Below are 20538 nucleotides of genomic sequence, written 5' to 3'. Positions count from 1 at the left end.
GTACTCCACGGGGAGCCAGTGCAGCTGGTATAGCACCAGGTGAATGTGATCCCGCAGCGAGGACCCCGTAAGGGTCTTCTAAAAGTCAGATAGTTGGTTTATTTCCTTGACATCTGATGGGAGGGCATTCCACAGGGCAGGCGCCACCACCGAGAAGGCCCTCTGCCTGGTTCCCTGTAACCTCACTTCTTGCAGTGAGGGAGCCACCAGAAGGCCCTTAGAGCTGGACCTCAGTGTCCGGGCTGAACGGTGGTGGTGCAGACGCTCCTTCAGGTATACTGGGCCGAGGCCCTGAGGCCCTTGGAGATGCCATGGAAGGAATGGTCCAGTCCTTGGCATCAATGGGAGGAGTTTGGGGAGATGGCACTTGATGACCCCAGGGAAAGTCCCAGTGGGTTGTGGGGGGTGAAACTGGGGCCCCGGGAAGTATCAGAACCTGAAGGGGAGACAAAGAGTAAGAAGCTGGATCCAAGTAGGTTGACTGAGAAGAGTTCTGCCCCCATAATATCAGATACTTCCAATAAGATGGTAAGAACACAAGAAGAGCAATGGCCCATCTGATATGATAGCCATGTTCAAATATATAAAAGGATGTCACATAGAGGAGGGAGAAAGGTTGTTTTCTGCTGCTCCAGAGAAGCGGACATGGAGCAGTGGATCCAAACTACAAGAAAGAAGATTCCACCTAAACATTAGGAAGAACTTCCTGACAGTAAGAGCTGTTCGACAGTGGAATTTGCTGCCAAGGAGTGTGGTGGAGTCTCCTTCTTTGGAGGTCTTTAAGCAGAGGCTTGACAACCATATGTCAGGAGTGCTCTGATGGGTGTTTCCTGCTTGGCAGGGGGTTGGACTCGATGGCCCTTGTGGTCTCTTCCAACTCTATGATTCTATGATCTATTACGGCATCCTGTTCTCACAGTGGCATACAGGATGCCCCAAGGGGAAACCCACAATCAGGACCGGGGCATGAGATCACTCTCCCTTCCTGTGGTTTCCAGCAACTGGTATTCAGAAGCATTACGGCCTCCAACTGTGGAGGGAGAACATAACAATCCTGGCTAGTAGCCTTCAATAGCTCTCTGCTCCACGAATTCGTCTAATCCTCTTTTAAAGCCCTCCAAGTTCATGGCCACCACTGCCCCCTGCGGAAGAAAGTGTGTTGAACCGTTCCAGGTGCTCTGCAAACGCCACCTTGGCAGTCAAGATAACTCCACAATTAATTGGTTCACCATGAGCTCATGGATGTTTCTCTTCGTTTGCTTTGATATAGGCTAATTGGCTCCCTTTGATGCTCTCCTTATCTGTGGGCTCGGGGTTGCTGGGCTCTGAGCCCAGAAGGGGGAACTATCTGTAAGATTTGGGTATCTGCCACCTGTGCCCTCCCCTGGACAGATGGGTAGTCCTTGCCAAACTGGTGTTTTCTTCTTTGTGTATAAAGAACGCATGGGTGTTTGCTTGGGTGTGGACAAGCCGTCTCCTTGCTGCGGTGTCTGACCCATGTCAGTAAAGACTAGGAGACCTGGCAGGCTGATTTGCTGTAAGTCTACACCTTTCTTTAATCAAGCACTAAAACTGATCCCTCTGACATTTTTGGACATCCTTCTTTGGTATCCCTGCACCCAACCAATCCTTTGAGCCCTCCTTTGGGCCTGTGGATCAGGACAGCAATCTCTCATAGATTAACACTCTGCTGTGTGGAGCCCTTTCATTTATCTGCCCCAAATCTTCAGCGGCGCCTCCTCCCTCCCTCCTCCTGGCTTCTCCCTGCCCTGCCTAGAGGAGGAAGGGGGCTGGGCTTTGTTGGTGCCAGCAGCAGCAGCGCTTGAGCGGCCGCCATTTTAAGCAGCCCCTCTCCCTCACCTCTGCTGCGGTTTAAATGCGATATGGCACTACAAACTCTCCAATGGGGGCTGTGCCTTATATATCTTTAGATTGATGATGATGATGATGATGATGATGACGACGACAGCGACGACAGATAGATGGTGGATAGATGATAGATAGATAGATAGATAGATATAGATAGATAGATAGATAGATAGATGATAGATAGATAATAGATAGATAGATAGATAGATAGATAGATAGATAGATAGATAGATATGGGGGCACAGGTGGCGCTGTGGTCGAAACCACTAAGCCTCTTGGGCTTGCCAATCAGAAGGTTGGTGGTTCGAATCCCCACAGTGGGGTGAGCTCCCATTGCTCTGTCCCAGCTCCTGCCAACATAGCAGTTTGCAAAGGATCCTGGGAAGTATAGTTTGTCATGGGTGCTGACAGTTGTTACGATCAGGGGCGGTGGAAGGGGGCGGTGGGGGTGGTGCGTCCCGGGTGTCATCACTGAGGGGGGTGACATTCAGCACGGTGCCCACCCGCAACTCCCAATCCTACACCAAGTCGTCAGGGGAAGGGGCAGAGCTGCGCTGCGCTGCCTTGCCGGCGACCTTCCCTGACCATTTTGACAGCTCAGGGGAGGTTTGAGAGTCACGGGCGGGCAGCACGCCATTGCCCCCCGCTCCCGGGCTGCTTCCGGGGGGGGGGAATCCTCCTCCAAGCTGTCAAAAGGAAGGGAGGAAGGCTGCTGGCAAAGCGGTGTGGCCTACCATGGGCTGCTCATTCCACCCCCATGGGCGTCTCGCCCCCTGGGACGCTTGCTGCGATGCCCCCCTGGGACACTTGCCTTGCCCCCATGGCCCCACCCCTGGGTGCTGGAGCAGCTAGCTCCATCTCTGCTTAGGATGCCCCTGTTCTCCCCAGAGAACTACAGTTCCTGGAGTGGTTTAACAGTTAGTGCCTCTTCCCAAGGAACTCTGGGAATTGTAGTTCTGGGAAGGGTATAGGGGTTTTGCCCAACAGCTCTCTGCACCCCGGGCAACTACAGTTCCCAGGATTCTTTGCGGGAAGTTGTGACTGTTTAAAAGTGGGGTGATACTGCTTGAAAAGTATAGTGCAGATGGGGCCTTACCATAGGAAAGGAGGATAAAACAGTTGCACCTTCGCCTTCATGGGAAAGGTGGGCTGGAGATGTGTAAATCGATCCATTTTGGTTTCTCTCAGTTTCTCTAGTCATAAGTGCAGTTCTGCACATCCGTTTGCATCATCATTATTATTATTATTTAAAGAAAAAAATTCCTCATGAAAATTCATCAGCATTTTAGTGGGAAAACTGCTCTTCAAAAAAAAAAATGCATATTAGGCAAAATGTCATAGAAACATTTTCACTAAAATGCCGAGGAATTTTCATGGGGAACTTTTAAAATAAATATACCGCAAGCTGCTGTGGGAATATGGGGAACTAAACTCAAGCTTAGGCTGGGGAGATGATAAACTGAGGCTCCATACACATACCATACATTTAAAGCGCATGACTTCTCCCCCTCCCCACAAAGACTCCTGGGAACTGTAGCTTACCTCTGACAGAGCTACAATTCCCAGCACCCAACAAACTACCGTTTCCTGGATTCTCTGAGGAAAAGTAATGTGCTTTTAAATGTATGGTATGTGCGTAAACTCAGAGAAAATGAAATCAGTGGATTTGTCCAACCCTAAACCTAAATTAAGACACATTTTCTATTGCATTGTTATCTTCTTTCTATCCCTCTGCTATCCTTCACTGCTTTTATTCCAAAGCAGCAGCCAGGGAGTGTAAAATTCATCTTCCTAAACATAAGAACCTAAAAGCCCCGTTAGATCAAACCAAAACCCTACTTCGGAAGTCTTTCAGGTATTTGGGGTCCGAGTTATTTAGGTCTTTAAACACCAACGTCATAGCCTCCAACATTTCTCTGATGAAAATAGGGATGTCCTATTGAATAATAATAATAATAATGCTATTTATACACTACCCATCTGACTGGGTTGCCCCACTCACTCTGGGAGGCTTCCAACATAAGTAAAAATATAACAAACCATTTTTGAAAACTTCCCTATATAGGGCTCCCTTCAGATGACTTCTAAAGATTGTATAGTTACATATCTCCTGGCTCGGGGGCCACATAACTCCATACCCTCCAATATTTATCTGATGAAAATAGGGATGTCCTACACGGGTGGCGCTGTAAGTTAAACCACAGAGCCTAGGACTTGCCGATCAGAAGGTCGGCGGTTCGAATCCCTGCGATGGGGTGAACTCCCGTTGCTCGGTCCCTGCTCCTGCCAACCTAGCAATTTGAAAGCATGTCAAAGTGCAAGTAGATAAATAGGAACCGCTCCAGCAGGAAGGTAAACGGTGTTTTCGTGCACTGCTCTGGTTTGCCAGAAGCGGCTTAGTCATGCTGGCCACATGACCCGGAAGCTGTACGCCGGCTCCCTCAGCCAATAAAGCGAGATGAGTGCCGCAACCCAAGAGTTGGCCACGACAGGACCTAATGGTCAGGGGTCCCTTTACCTTTACCAGACCCCCTAACATTTTTCTGATGAAAATAGTGGTGTGCTAAGGAAACACAGGACGTTCTGGGATCAGATCATGAAACCGGGACAGCTTCTGTAAAACCAGGATTGCCTCCAGAAAATAGGGGCAATGTGAGCACCTTGAATTGTGCCCAGAAACAATCTGGCAACTGGCGCAGCTGTTAGGAAGCAGGGGTTACACGAGATCTAAATGGTTTATCATCCAGTAATCCAGATGCTGCGTTTTGGACCAACTGAAGTTTCCAAGAGCAGCCCCATGTAGCACTCATTACAGTCATCCAATCCAGAACTCAGCATGAAGCACGGAGGACAGTGGCCAAGTCACCTCTGTCCAAGAGGGGTCATAGCTGGTGAACCAGCCGGAAAAGTAAACAGTGATTGGGTCACTGCTCCTTTACCTCCATTGCTTACAACTGCTGGGAAAACTAACATATACTCAAGAGGCGAGCACCACCCCTGTTTCCGTGCTAGCCTGTGTGGACAGCAAGCCCCAGGCACAGGAGAGCCAATGCGGTGTAGTGGTAACAGTGGTAACAGTGTCAGACTAAGACCCGGGAGGCCAGGGTTCGAATCCTGACTCGGTCATAAATCTCACTGGATGACCGTGGGAGCCAGCTGCAGCCTAACCTCCCTCACAGGGTTGTTGTGCAGAGCGGGCAGAGCTACTTGGCAACGAAATAAATGAGTAAACGTGCCCTGCTGAGCTTCAGAGGACCACACTGTGTCAACTCGCTGAAGCAAGAGGTGGTAAGGATGGCATTAAACCTGGTCGCCAGGGAGAGGGACGACAGCTGCACCTCTCTCCCAGTGCCTAGCGCCAGCTAATCGACGGAGCTGCAACTGACGTCAGCCGAGGCTGGAAACTGCTCCCTCGGCCTGCCCTGCTGGGAGATTAAGATCTCGCTAAAACAAAGGAGAAACGCAGGTGGAGAGAAAAATAATAATAATAGTGATAAATTAGAGGCACGGAGCCAGCCGCTCGAGGTGGAGTACAATCGCCCGCCCGTCCCCCACCAGCAGGTCAACCAGCGATTCCGTCAGAGGAGGAGCAGAAATCCAACCCACCTTGGAGAGCTCCCTTGGCAAAGGGAGGCTGCGCTTGAAAGTTTAATGAACGCATATTTCCAACATTAGGTGAGAGCCCGACTATAGTGACAGATGATCCCCAGGACTGTGCCAGGCTCCCGAAAGGACAGCTGGTTGTGCGTCGGAGGGCAGACAAAAGGGAGGCGCCGTTTTAACAGGAGCAAGGTCTCTCTTTCGGAGGGAAGGAAGACGGTCAAACTTGTTTCGCCCAAGTACAGTGGTACCTCGGGTTACATGCGCTTCAGGTTACAGACTCCGCTAACCCAGAAATAGTACCTTGGGTTAAGAACTTTGCTTCAGGATGAGAACAGAAATTGTGCGCCAGTGGCACGGCGGCAGCAGGAGGCCCCATTAGCTAAAGTGGTACCTCAGGTTAAGAACAGTTTCAGGTTAAGAACAGACCTCTGGAACGAATTAAATACTTAACCCGAAGTACCACTTTAGTCAGAACCCTTCTTCTGGATCATAGGAAGCTGTCGGGTCAGACCACAGGCCTCTCTCAGCTAGTGCTGTCTACACTGACTGGCAGCAGTTCTCCAGGGTTTCAGAGAGGGTTGTCTGCCAATGCTAGCTGGAAATGCTAGAATTCAAACCAGGGGCTTTCAGGTCATAGAAGGGACTCTGGGGATCATCTAGTTCAACCCCCTGCAATGCAGGAATAGGCAGTTGTCCCACACGGGGATCGAACCTGCAAGCTTGGCATTATCAGCGCCACGCTCTAACCAACTGAGCAAGATGCTCTAACCACTGCACTGCAGCCCTTCCCTTATGGCACACGAACAGAGAAAGCTGCCTTGTATGGAGTCAGGCCCTAGGTCCATCTGGTTTAGTACTGTCTACACTGACTGGCAGCAGCTCAACAGCGTTTCAGGCAGTCCTAGATGGAGGGGTTGAATCTGGGGACTTCTGCATGCAAAGCAAGCGCTAAGCATCTTGAATGAAAGTAAGGGGTGTGCCCACCAGACACATTCATCAGTGTGTCTCCATCTAAGGAAGATTCCTATGTTCCGATGAACATAGCAACCTCCCCATCAATGCTGAGCTGGACAAACATATTGGGAAGGCAGCTACGGCAATGGCTCACCTCTCCAAAAAGATATGGGGCAATGTGGTGCTAACGGCCTACACTGGCTCCCAGTACGTTTCCGAGCACAATTCAAAATGTTGGTGCTGACCTTTAAAGCCCTAAACGGCCTCAGTCCAGTATACCTGAAGGAGCGTCTCCACCTCCATCGTTCTGCCCGGACACTGAGGTCCAGCGCCAAGGGCCTTCTGGCGGTTCCCTCACTGCAAGAAGCCAAGTTACAGGGAACCAGGCAGAGGGCCTTCTCGGTGGTGGCGCCCGCCCTGTGGAACGCCCTCCCACCAGATGTCAAATAGAAAAATAACTACCAAACTTTTAGAAGACATCTGAAGGCAGCCCTGTTTAGGGACGCTTTTAATGTTTAATAGGTTATTGTATTTTAGTGTTTTGTTGAAAGCCACCCAGAGTGGCTGGGGAAACCCAGCCAGATCTGTGGGGTATAAATAATAAATATATTATTATTGTTATTACTATTATTATTATACCAAGTCTACCAGGCTTGTGTGTTGAGCCCACTGCTATATGGAAATGAGTCATAGGCAACTTACACCCGCCAGGACCAACGCCTCAACGCCTTCCACGTGCCTGCTTCAGGGAGATTTTAGACATCAAATGGCGCGACAGAATCTCAAACAAAGATGTGCTCTCCCAAGCCCAAATCCCCAGCCTGTTTGCACTCCTGTCTCAGCGACGTCTACACTGGCCTGGTATGCTCAAAGGATGGAAAATGGCAGGATCCCCAAGGATGTCCTCTGCAGGGAGCCGGCTTCAGGTACCAGGCCTGTTGGCAGACCAGCACTATGTTACAAAGATGTCTGAAAACATGACATGAAGGCGGGCGACATTAACTCATCTGTATGGGAATCCCTTGCAGATAATCTGGAGACAGTTGGGTTTTGTATCCACAGTGGTGACCAGAGGAGGAATAACTACTGGGAGAAGAGCAGAGAGAAGAAAAGCCATGGTTCGCCTGTAGCAGCAAAACTGGATGCCTTCATCTGCCCCAGCTGCAACAAAACATGTCTCTCCCATACCAGTCTCTACAGCCACAGCAGGGGCTGTAACTCTCTAATGGTTTGACTTTACCCGCAAAGGCTCACTCTTCCATTGTCTCCAGAGACAGATGGATGCCAACAACATGTATATTTTAGGGCAGGCATCCCCAAACTCAGCCCTCCAAATGTTTTGGGACTACATTTCCCATCATCCCTGACCACTGGTCCTGTATGCTAGGGATGATGGGAGTTGTAGTCCCAAAACAGCTGGAGGGCCGAGTTTGGGGGTGCCAGTTTTAGGGAATGGTTTGTCTGCCTCTCTGTCCGTCCATTCTCTGTAGACTCTGTAAACTCTCCAGATATCATTGCTAATCTCAGCACGAGGGTTCCGGAAGTGGGGATGGCAGTCTTCATCAATATTTGGGCACCGGGCACCATTTTGAATCAAGATGGTGGACCAAAACATGACTTTGGTGTGATTTCACTTATCGGGGGGAGCAAACTATGGGGTCCAAACTACGCTAATTTGCGCACCTCCAACTATATTGTCAACCCTTTTGGTGGGTGGGTCTCTGCCAAATCTGTTGTGACAGCTCTAACCTGCATAATTTGGAGGGCTCCGAAAAATCACAGCCAACATTTGGCAGGATGGTTCCAACCTGCACCAGCTTAGAAGCTCTTGAGATATCATAGCCAGACACGGGATGAAGGTTCTCATAGTGGAGGCAGTAAAGGTAAAGGGACCCCTGACCATTAGGTCCAGTCGCGGATGACTCTGAGGTTGTGGCGCTAATCTTGCTTTATTGGCCGAGGGAGCCGGCGTACAGCTTCCGGGTCATGTGGCCAGCATGACTAAGCCACTTCTGGCTAATCAGAGTAGCACACAGAAACGCCATTTACCTTCCTGCCGGAGTGGTACCTATTTATCTACTTGCACTTTGACGTGCTTTTGAACTGCTAGGTTGGCAGGAACTGAGACCGAGCAACGGGAGTTCACCCTATCACGGGTATTCGAACCACCAGCCTTCTGATCGGCTAGCCTTAGGCTCTGTGGTTTAACCCACAGCGCCACCCGTGTCCCAGTGGAGGCAGTAGCTTCTGTCTATGTTTGGACGCTGGGTGCCAACCCTAATTAAACTGTAGCTCACCAATGCACAAACATAAAAATGGATTCAGGACTGGAGCAGGAGCTGCCCAGGTCAGTTCAGAATGCAGGATTGGTGGGGTTGGGGGTGCATGCAGCCCTAAAACTCATAAATTACCCTTTCCATATAAAATTCACAATGTATTTTAGTTTCTTCGAATTTACAAGCAGCACCGGGCACTTCCTGCTAGTGTTGTATACTTGTATTCATATTTTCAGACATAACCCCCCATGTGATTTTTGGCCTGATCTGCATCTCTAGCTTTCACCAGGTGCTGTCCCAGGTTCTGACATGACAACAAAGAACACAGGGGAGAAGTCAATGCGCACAGTACAGGCTTGAAATGCAGCAATCCCACCTAAAGAGAAATCTGGGATCGTTTAAATCAACAGGAAGCTAAAAGGAAATTAAAGCACATATCAACACTCTACATCAGGCGTCCCCAACCTGCGGCCCTCCAGATGTTTTGGCCTATAACTCCCATGATCCCTAGCTAACAGGACCAGTGGTCAGGGATGATGGGAATTGTAGTCCAAAACATATGGAGGGCCGAAGGTTGGGGATGCCTGCTCTACATGTCTGGAGAAGCTTGTCTAAACAAAAATGTTTTTATTAGGGTTTTTTAAAAAGGAGCCTGCCTCGTGTCAATAAGCAAGGAGTTCCAAAGTAGATTTGTCGTGATGGGGTGACACAGCACCTTAATTCTACAAATCTAAACTATTGCTAGGCGCTCATATCCCTGCCCCAAAATGCTGGAAGACTGGAGGTTCTCTACAGCTAACCCACAGTTTTTCCACTTTTATCACTGAGGTCCGACTCTCAGTACCAGATTCCCCTGTGGGCTTCAGTCATTACTAAAGAAGGCAATATCTATTGCCCTACCTAACAGCTCTTTGCTGATTACGCTTGATAGTTATTTATTATAAAAGATAGTTTAAAAAAAAGGTAAAGGGACCCCTGACCATTAGGTCCAGTCGTGACCGACTCTGGGGTTGTGGTGCTCATCTCGCTTTATTGGCCGCTTCCGGTCATGTGGCCAGCATGACTAAGCCGCTTCTGGCGAAATCAGAGCAGCGCACGGAAATGCTGTTTACCTTCCCGCCAGAGCAGTACCTATTTATCTACTTGCACTTTGACGTGCTTTCGAACTGCTAGGTTGGCAGGAGCTGGGACCAAGCAACACCCCGTCACAGAGATTCAAACCACCGACCTTCTGATTGGCAAACCCAAGATGCTCAGTGGTTTAGACCACAGCACCACCCGCACTGTTATATACCATTAATTCATTTTTTAAAAAAAATCTGAGCAGTTTACAGTAAGAATAAATAAAACTATGACAACTGAGGAACTGAGCCTTTGCTGTCATCCTGTGGAACTCTCTGTCAGAGATTCAGCAGGTGTATTTTGTGCCAACTTTTAAACTCCTCACTCCTGCCCAAGCAGGAACTTTTTCTCGGTCCAGTCAACTGGATATTGTTTAACCTGAGACTTCCTGCATGCAGAGCTCTACCAGGGAAGCTATATATCCCCACACTAAATGAGTTGTGGGCCAAAGAGCATTTATCATCCATTTGCAAAGCAGATGACATTCATTACGTTTGTAAGCTTTGCAATATTTGCATTTCTCACTGTAAATTGGAGAGGCACAGCCTCGTCTGTGTGTCGCTTTTGCTGGGCAGGTGGCACTAAGATCTGCATCTCTGTAGTTAGAATCTGGATCAGTGCAATATGCTGGGGACTTTCAGAGTTATGTAGGGCCTCGGACCTCAACTCCATGCATGCAATCCCCCTCCTCTGCTATTAGGAAAGGTCCTGTTCAATAGGGATGGGGAGAGATTTGATTCAGCTCCCAGCTAGAGGTGAAATCTACCTCATTTGCACATTCTGAAACAATCCACAAACCGAAACCTGGCCCTCCTTTGAACCTCGCCACTCCTCTGAATTTTGCAATGAGGTTTCCTAGCCAAGTAAGTTGTGCTTAAAAAAATGTATATACAGTGGTACCTCGGGTTAAGTACTTAATTCGTTCTGGAGGTCTGTACTTAACCTGAATCTGTTCTTAACCTGAAGCACCACTTTAGCTAATGGGGCCTCCTGCTGCTCCCGTGCCGCCACTGCGCGATTTCTGTTCTCATCCTGAAGCACTATTTCTGGGTTAGTGGAGTCTGTAACCTGATGCGTATGTAACCTGAAGCGTATGTAACCCAAGGTACCACTGTACTTCAGGGGAAGTGTGGGTGAAAATTGCATATGCTAGCAGAAATAACATACCAAAATGAATTATATTAGGGAAGACTGCTTTGCAAAAATGTGTATCTTAAGCAAAAATGCACGCATACATATGTACATGAGTAGACATCTATACTAAAATGTGGATTGATTTTCATGAAGACTTTTTAAAATAAATATAGCACAAAGTGATGTGGAAATGTGAAGAGCTGAGCTTAAGAATGAGGGGAACGGGACACAGAGGCTGCATTTAAAGCAAATATAAGGCACATGGTTTCACCCAAAGAGTCCTAGGAACTGTAGTTTACTCCCACACACACACACACAGAGAGAGCTATACTTTGCAGCACCAAACTACAGTTCCCATGATTCTTTGAGGGAAGTTGGTGTGCTTTAAATGTCTGGCGTGTACGAAACCTCAGAAAAACCAAAACAGACCAATTCATTGATCCCTAACCCAACCGAAGACAAATCTGTTGCAAGCTGGTGTGCAAATGTGGGGAGTAGAACTTAAGTTTAGAAAAATAAGAAACTGAAATCACATTTGCCCATCCCTGCTGCTCAGCAATATATCCATTTCACATGCCCTCTCCCCCTTGTCTTAGGTCAGTGCCGGAGACCTCCTTCACCATGCTGCTGTCTCAGACAGTTATGGGACGGGAGGACGTCTAAAAAAAAACTTGCCTCTGGCAGATTCCAAAAAATAATAATAAAGTGGAGCCATCTCTGGAAACGGGGATATGTTCAAACACCCACAGCATATGGGCAGCCAGCAGAGAAAATGAAAACAAAATGTCATCACCTCCAGTCGCTCAGTGTAGTGTGAACAAAATGCTATCACCCCCCAAAAAAAAAACAATTCCGCCATGTGTCATCACCATATAAACCACAGGTGTGGCTATGGATTCAGCTAGCAGGCCAGAACCAGTACTCAGCCACATTGCCAGGTGGGCAGGGTCACCCGGCTGTCAGTCTCCTGGCAAAGAAAGAACTGGGAGACGGCTTAAGAGTGTCTCTTCCCCCACCCCCACCCCCCGTTCCTCCTAAACAGACCCAGCTGGCATGCTAAGCCACAGCTGCAAATAAAAGAGTCGGAAGCACACTCTAAGGCAGGTACATGGAACCTTTGGACCTGCAGAGGTTGCTGAACTACAACTCCCATCAGCCCCAGCAAGCATGGCCAATAGCCCAGGTGGGAGTTGTAGTTCAGGAACATATGACAGGGCCAAAGATTCCCCACACCAGATGTCCTTTTTTGTTGTGCACTCATGTTGATTTCAGCTCGCTGTGGAATCAGAGCAGTTTTATGAAATCCTACTTTCAACAGGTTATTTTTTGTGGGGGACACACTGATTCATTTACAATCTGTGCATGTCCTGTAACTTAAAGTCAGTGGTGGTGCAGTGATTAGCGTGTTGGGCTAGGACCTGAGAGACCAAGGTCCGAGACCAAGGACCATGAAGCTCACTGGGGTGATATTGGACTAGTCGCCTACTTTCAGCCTATCCTACCTCACAGAGTTGATGTGAGGACCACATGTCACCTTCAGCTTGTAGAGGGCCTTCTTGGTGGCTGCTCCCAGACTTTGGAACTCCCTCCCTAGAAGAGCTGAACTAGCTCCCACCTTGTTGTCTTACCCCCAGCAGGTGAAGGCCTTCTTATTCCAACCGGTTTTTGGAAACTGACTGCTTTTAATGAAAGGGTGCTGTGCTGTGCTGTTTTTATGGTAATCATCGGTATGTTTTTAGTAGATTTATACATGTTTGTTTGTGTTTAATTATATTAATGTTTAGTTGTTTTTAAAACAATTTTTCTCCATGTTTTTAAGTATTATTATTTTATCTGTAAGTCACCTTGAGTCCCTGTCAGGGGAAAAGGTGGGATAGGATAATAATAATAATAATAATAATAATAGTGCTCTCCACCATGGCAATAATGCACTGGCATTGCTGAACAACTGGGAATGCAGAATGACATGTGGACAGTCCAGTATAGCTCCACTATGATTGCACTATTGACATGTTGCAGAATACACACTCCAAAACAAACAGACAAGCAGAAAACTCCCATCTGAAGGGGCCCAAAGCCATCCTGGGGGCAGCATCCCTCCCCCATGCCTACCTAAGCATCATCACTCTGTGCTTCAACATTGGAAATGGAAGGAATGGGAACTCATTCTATAGCATCATTTGTACCAGGCATCTAATTAAGAGATTCCTGCCGGTCCTTCTTATTAATTAGACAGCCCCATCAATCTGTGTGAAGCTTATAGCTTAAAGAACAGAAGTCTCAGCCCAGAGGATCTTGTAGCTTCAAAACTGACACAGAAGGGGTGAGGAAAGAGGGGAACGGAGGCAGTGGAGAACATGGCAAGCAGCAGCAGAGGCTGGCCCATTTGGGGAAATGGGGCAATGCCCCACCCAGCTTAGCCTGCCCTCAACCAGTCCATAGGGTGGCCCTGCCAGTCACCTTCCTCCTCCTCCTCCTCCTCCTCCTCCTCCTTAGCCTCAATGTTGCCCTTGTGGAACTCAAAGGAGGGTAGTGACAAGACTAGAATTCATTGACTCAACCTGTCATTGGCTCTGGCGCCACCTACTGTTGGGCTCCCTGCCTTCTGCCCTACCAGTTCCAGTGAGCAGCTGCCACATTGCTCGACGCTGTGGAGAGCCACAGCCAATCAGTACTGGGCTACGTGGGTTGAGGCAGGCTCCTATGTAGCCGCTGAAGAAGAGAGACCATAATTGTAACAAGGATAGAGAGAGCCTGGGTCCTTCGGTGAGCTATTGGCTTCCTGCCTTCTTACTTACAAGCAGTCCAATGGGTAGCCTTGCCTGTCACCTTCCTCCTCAGTGCCACCCTTATAATACTCAGCACGGGGGAGGATGGGGACCAAACTTGCATCAGCTGGCTTCGCCTGTCATCAGCGCTACCTGCTGTCAGGCTCCCTGCCTTGTGGCCCATCAGCTACTAGGATAGCTGATCTGAGAACAAACTTGAGGGGACCTGGAGAGGCTTGAATTGAACTTAGGATTGAACTTGCGAACTTCTTCATGCAAAGCAGTTGCTCTGCCACTGAGCTGCCATATAAACTGCCCCTTGCCCAGTTTTGAGGGTTTGTTTGTTTGTTTTAAACCATCACGGCCCATTAGCATCCCAGAAGGGAACTTTTACAAAATGTGGTGGTCTTTTTTGTTTGTTTTCCCCCCTTTCAGACGCAAAAGACTACTGCAGGTTCTGTGTCAGCAATTTCTGTGTGCCAGTAACTAAACAAGTGGCAAGGGGAAGCTTTTTGCAAGGCTGGGTTGATGCTTTTCCTTGATAAGGCCAATGACATAACCTTATAATATCTTTTTTTTTTCCACTTCCAAAAAGTCAAGGCTGCTTAGCCCATCTGTTAAACCCAAACCTTAAGGTGGCCTTGCTAGATTTTTATTTTTAAAAAATGGAATGGAGGAAGCTTTCAGAACAACTAGCCTACAGCACTTTGGTAGTCCCTTCTGAGCATGTCTTGCTTATGGTGCTCTAAACACTGAGACATTTCTACACGTAATCTTCAACTGAGTCCTCGTGGCTTTTGGCAGAGGCTCGTTGAACTCTAAAAGGTCATTTCTAGTAAGAAAGGATTCAGTTATACAAGATCTAGGTTTCAAACGGAAGTGATCGAAGGGAAAGGGAAATTATTAGAATGGGAGACGAAAGATGAAGAGGTAAAATCAGTTATGATTTTATGGGCACAAGATGTAGGTCACAACATTATGATGGAAGATTGGGGGGAAATATGGAAAACTATATAAAATTTATAGATTGTTCCCTATTGAAGGAGAATTACATGAAGATGATGTATAGATGGTACACACCAGTGCAGTTAGGGAAAACGTACAAAACTAGTTCAAATATATGTTGGAAGTGTAAGGAAAAGGAAGGGACATTTTATCATATGCGGTGGGATTGTAATGTAATTTAAAAATTTTGGGAAATGATATACAATGAATTGAAGAAAATGTTCCATTTAACATTTGTTTAAAAACCCGAGGCATTTTTGTTGGGGATTGTAGGGAAAGACCTGCCAAAAAAGCTGAAAAACATCTTCAGGTATGCGACAACGGCCGCAAGAGTTCTGGTAGCACAAGGATGGAAGACTGAAGCAACCCCAACTGAAGAATCATGCCAAGAAAAATTGACGGACTATGCAGAACTGGCAAAACTGACATATAAGCTACAGGACAAGGATAACTGTGACTTTAAGGATGAATGGGAACCCTTTACAAAGTATCTGAAGACGCAACAAAGTGAACTGGACTCCTTGGCAGGTTTTGAATAAACATTCACAAACTTTTTATTGATAATAATCAGCTAAATAGTTTGAGGATCTATACAACTTTGTAACATGCAGAAAACAGCAGTCTCAGAGAAACCAAAGACTGGAACTGAGGGAAGTCGGGGGCGGGGGGGGTTGGGGGGAGGAAAAATGGGGGGGACAAGGATGATATGTTTTTTGTATATGTCTTGTTCTAATTTTGAATTTAAAAAAGTTTTTAAAAAAGGAATTCTAAAAGGTCCTCTGGTGGGATCCCTCCTCTGCCAATGTACATTTCTTTCTACATCACTGAAATGTGGAAATGGCACTTTTACAAATGAGATTCATTTTGCACTTGCAAGAAATGGGACCTTTATTATGGCAGCGTGCACACTTTGGAACTCCCTGATCATTGATTTCCGGCTCTTTCACTGTATTGCGTTTGGCACCTGCTGCAAAACGTATTTGTTCCAATAAGCCTACCAAGCCATGTGGTGTTTGCATGGGGAGGTCCGTAGCTCTCTGGTAGAGCCTTGCATGCAGAAGTTCCTGTGTTCAATCCCCGACATCTCCAAAGAGGGGCTAGGAAAGACTTCCTCCCTGAATTACTCCCCAGACTGTTTACTTCAGAACAATCACATCTATTCGCAAGAGCAAGTGGCCCGATGGTTCTGTGACCACTCTCGTAAAGAACTTAAAATGAGCCTTCTGGACCAGGACAATGGCCTTTCTAGTCCAGCATCCTGTTCTCACAGCAGCCAACAAGATGCCTGTGGGAAACCAGCAACCAGGATTCGAACACAAGAGCCCTCTCCCCTCCTGTGGTTTCCAGCAACTGGATTCAGAAGCATTGGCTGCTTCCAGCCATGGAGGCACAGCAGAGCTGTCATAGCTAGTAGCTACCAGTAGCCTTGTCCAATCCTATTTCAACTCCATTCAACTTGATGGACATCACTGCCTCCTGTGGGAGTGAGTTATTATTATTATTAAATTTTATTTATACCCCGCCCTCGCCAGCCAAGACCGGGCTCAGGGCAGCCAGCACCGGCACAAAAACAATTGATTGAAACACAACTCAAAAACAAGACTAAAATACAACATTAAAATGCAGCCTCATTTCAGCAGAAACTCAAATCAAAAACTTTTGGGGGGATGAAAACGTCAAGTCTTCACCAAGGCCAACTATCCAGACTGGTCCTATGTGGGCCAGAAAAAAGCCAGGGAAGTCCCCAGATAGGAGTTCCATCACAGAAGGAGAAAGGAAAAAGAAAGAGGGAGAGGGGATCAAGTTGATTCCAAGCCAAAGGCCAGGCAGAACAACTCTGTCTTACAGGCCCTGCTGAAAGAAATCAGATCCTGCAGGGCCCTGGTCTCATGAGGCAGAGCATTCCACCAGGCTGGAGCCAGTGTTGAGAAGGCCCTGGCTCTGGCTGAGGCTAATCTAACTTCCTTAGGGCCCGGGACCTCTAGGGTATTGCTATATATGGACCTTAAGGTCCTCCGTGGGGCATACCGGGAGAGGTGGTCCCATAGGTACGAGGGTCCTAGGCCATGAGTTCCACAGTTTAATTAGGCACTGCATGAAGAAGGTCTTGGATGGCCTTCAAAGATGAGATAGGCCAGTTGCCTGACCCAACAGGACTCTTCTTTTGTTAGTTATATACAGTGAACCTGATAATTATACGATCACATTTTTAACTATCATTCATGTTCATCCAAAACTTTCAACTCTGCTGTTACTTTGAGTGCTTCCTCAGCCATTCGTTTGGATCAGTGAGATGTGGGCACATCCACATGTGGCCCCTCAACAGGACAAGACTTGGGTCAACCTTCAGCAGGAAGCTTCCGACCTAAGTGTCCTTCTCTTCATCCAGACCGAATGGTCAGTCCAATGACCTCAACCACCAGCACTTCTCCCAGGTTTAAGGACTATGTCAAGCATGACGTTTTTCAGGCATACGCAAATGTACATGTGTCAATGTAATGTGTGAATGCAACAGAGAAGTGTCTGCAAAGTTGTCTGTCTGGCAGCAAAGTGCATTCGGGAATCGCCTGCAGTTTTCCAGGCATCCACCAAAAAGTTTTAATCGTACATGTGAAAATGTAATGTGTGAACACAACAAAGAAGTCATCGCAAATGCAGGTCAGACAGAAAAGTTGGTGAGGAGGATGGAATCACCTGCAGTTCTTCGCAAGCACAGAATTTGCTGCCGTGCAATGTGTAAAGCCACCCCCAGGCAGAAGAGTTTTTCCAGTTCCCAACACCCGTGATCCTTTTTTTCCTGGGGATGCCAGCCATCAAACTAGTCAAGTACATGCTCTACTGCTGAGCAACGGATCTGCAGACAAACGCCTGATCTAAAGGAAATAACTTTGCTAAACTTTAGCAAGTCAGGATCTGAGCAGTGCCTGGGTAATGCCTTGGACTTCCTACATATGTGTTTCTCAGTTCCATGGTAGACTGCGTCTGAACCTGGAGGTACCACTAAGCTGCCATAACCAAGAGCTGCTTGAGAAAAGAAAAGAATAAAAGCTATCAAGGCCATCATCAAACCCCCAGGAGATGCTTCATCCTTTACATGGCAGCCAGTCCTAACATGAACATTCTGCTACAACAGGTATGTTTAAAGTCAGGCCCAGGGACTTAATCCAGCCCGTCTGCTGGTTTAATGTGGCCCCTGGGGCAGTTCTCATGTTCACTTCATCAAATCTGGTCCTCCTTGGAAAAAGTTTGGACACCCCTGTGCTACAAGAAACCTATAGCAGGGAGGGGAGATACAAGCCACTAAATGAGCGTTTGCCACAGGAGAACCCACAACTGGACAAGTGTTCAGGGATGCACGTTTTACTAATTTCTGGCAAACCTAACCACAATTTTACCCTTGTAGCTTTAAGGAAGGCCCACAGGTCAGGGGAGGAGAGCCTTTTTCAGTCTGAGGGCCACAATCCTTCCTGCGCAACATTCCGGGGGCCACATGCTAATGATGGGCGAATCCAGAGGCAGAAGTGGGTGGAGTAACAGAAGTCGATTCTACTTCTGTGCAGTAAGCTGATTTCTACAGGACACATTTCTCTCTCTCTCTCTCTCTCTCCCTCTCTCTCTCTCTCTCTCTCTCTCTTACACACACACAAAAAAAAAAACCTCCCCTCCATTCCCATCCAGGCAATTAAGAGGCATGGTCAGGGTTCAAGGACACATTCCAGCCGGCCCAGAACTCTTGCAGTGTGAAGCCCGGCTTGTGAATGGTGTGTCCTGGAAATAAGGGTGGAACTGGAGAAGGTTTCAGGGGCTAGACAGAAAGCCCTGGAGGAGCGCATTTGGCCTGTGGGCTGGAGGTTTCCCACTTTTGCCACAGCTGATAAAATGCCCATTCTGCACAGCTCTTCAAGATGCCGAGTCCAGGAACTGCAAAGGGGACTTACAGGAACAGGTCAAACCAAGGCAGCAGGGCAGGTATCAGGGGTCAGGAACTACGTTTGAGGGGTGCAGTGCTTACATGGCTCCACTTCTGACCCACAGAGGTCTGGGGGCCTGATTCCACCCCTCTTGCTTGCTCCTACAAGCTCTCCTCCACCAGCCCTCTTTAAGGACCCAATCAACAGCATGGTTTGCATGGATTGGGCCTAGAGGGGAATGATAGAATCATCCTAGTCCAACCCTCTCCCATGCAGGAATCTCAACATACTGTACAGTCTCCCATCCAGTTTGAAACCATACCAGATCCTGCTTAGCTTTGCAAATGTGCCAGCTGCACCACCATAAGGTTTGCATGGATCGGGCCTAGAAGGGAGAGAAAAGCAAGGGGACATCAGCGGAAAGGGGGCAAGTCCACTTGGGGAGGGGGCCCACCAGTGAAAGTATCCACCTGTCCAGCTGCTTACCACTACATCAGAGCTGCCACCAGTCTGAAAGAGCCTGCAGAACCGTGTGGTGCAGTGGTTAGAGAGCTGGACTAGGACCTGGGTGACCAAGGTTCAAATCTCTGCTCATTGGCCATGAAGTTCACTGGGTGACCTTGGAGGCCAGTCTCTGTGTATCAGACTCGCCTACCTCACAGGGCTGTTGTGGGGATTAAATAAGGAGGGGGGGAAACATGCACATCCTTGGAGGGAAAGGTGGGGTATGAATGCACCAAGGAAAATAGTAGTAATAATAATAACAAACCCTCTGAGCATCTAGACCTGAGACAGGCGGCAGAGATGCTGCCAGCAGGAGCTGCAAAAGGCTGGGGTCCTGGGTCAAGGTGCACTAGTGCTTATGCAAACTTTGCAAAGCTGCTCAGAGAACAGGGATGCAAAGCCAGGCACAGCTGCAAATTAATAAATTGGGGGGTGGCAGGAAGAAACACAGGCCTTTGACAATTTGGGTGGCAATTCAGACGATGAACTAAGGGGAAATGAGGCTACTCTCAGCAACTCAGTGGCTACTACCAGCCACAGTGGCCCTGACCTCCCTCTCCTGTCCAGGCACATCTGCCTCTGCGTACTAGCTGCTGGGAACGGCAAGCAGGGAGAGCTGTCGACTTGCAGACTTCCCACAATAAGGCATCTCCGGCCGGCCACTGTGAGAACAGGGAGCTGGCCGAGATGGACCCCCTTCGGCCTCACCCAATAGCCCCTGCTGATGCTCCCAAGTCAAAGCGCCGCATGGCGCCTGTCTCATGCGTGACGAACACGTGGATCTGGTTCTCTCTCCCTCCCCCCCCCGCACCCCACATTTCAACCACGCGTGGCAAAAAGAGGCCCACCCCCACCAAAGCCTCGCCTTCTGGGTTCCCAACTGGGGACTTGGGTGGGGGGAACCCTTCCAATCAGCTGCTCCAGGAGGCACCTTTAGGGTCTCTCTCTCTGGTGCCTCTCCCCACCTTCCCAAGAGTCCACAGAGACGGTTTTATTTTTAACTATCCCTGCAAAGGCAGCCACGACAAGAGGGAGGCTGTATCCACGGACGGCCTCCTTCTGGTGGGGGGGGGGGAGGCAGAGGGATCTATCGTTCTGTTAATGAGCAAGGAGAAAACCAGGAAGGAAAATTGCCCTAACGAGGGCAAGGATGGGGGAGATCCCCTTCTCTTCCCTCCCCCCTACTAAAAAAGAAAGCCAGCGACACCTTTAGGCACCTGCAGGACGCGCAGCCTCCGTCTCTCGTACACACAAACACACTCACAGCTACGACCAGGAACCCCCCCCCCCTTCCGCGTCTCCCCGCGCGCCCCTCGGTGGCATAGCCTTCGAGGGCCCGGACTGGGGATGGACGGGGCGGAGTGGGGGCGAGAGAAGCGCCCCCCTTTCCTC

The 20538-nt window shown here is 48.5% G+C and overlaps 1 protein-coding gene across 1 annotated transcript in view; it reads right to left on the bottom strand.

The window, feature by feature from the left end:
* The window catches only part of KSR2 (kinase suppressor of ras 2), a gene marked incomplete at its 3' end in the record, with an annotated part of 188748 nt that overhangs the window by 167926 nt on the left and 284 nt on the right, over positions 1-20538 (bottom strand). The gene's annotated exons all lie outside the window — the stretch shown is intronic.

Source organism: Podarcis vaucheri, assembly GCF_965113315.1.
Source record: "Podarcis vaucheri genome assembly, chromosome: 16".
Taxonomy (NCBI): domain Eukaryota; kingdom Metazoa; phylum Chordata; class Lepidosauria; order Squamata; family Lacertidae; genus Podarcis; species Podarcis vaucheri.
The sequence above is the reverse complement of the archived record's forward strand: the minus strand, read 5'-3'. Positions and strand labels throughout refer to the sequence as shown.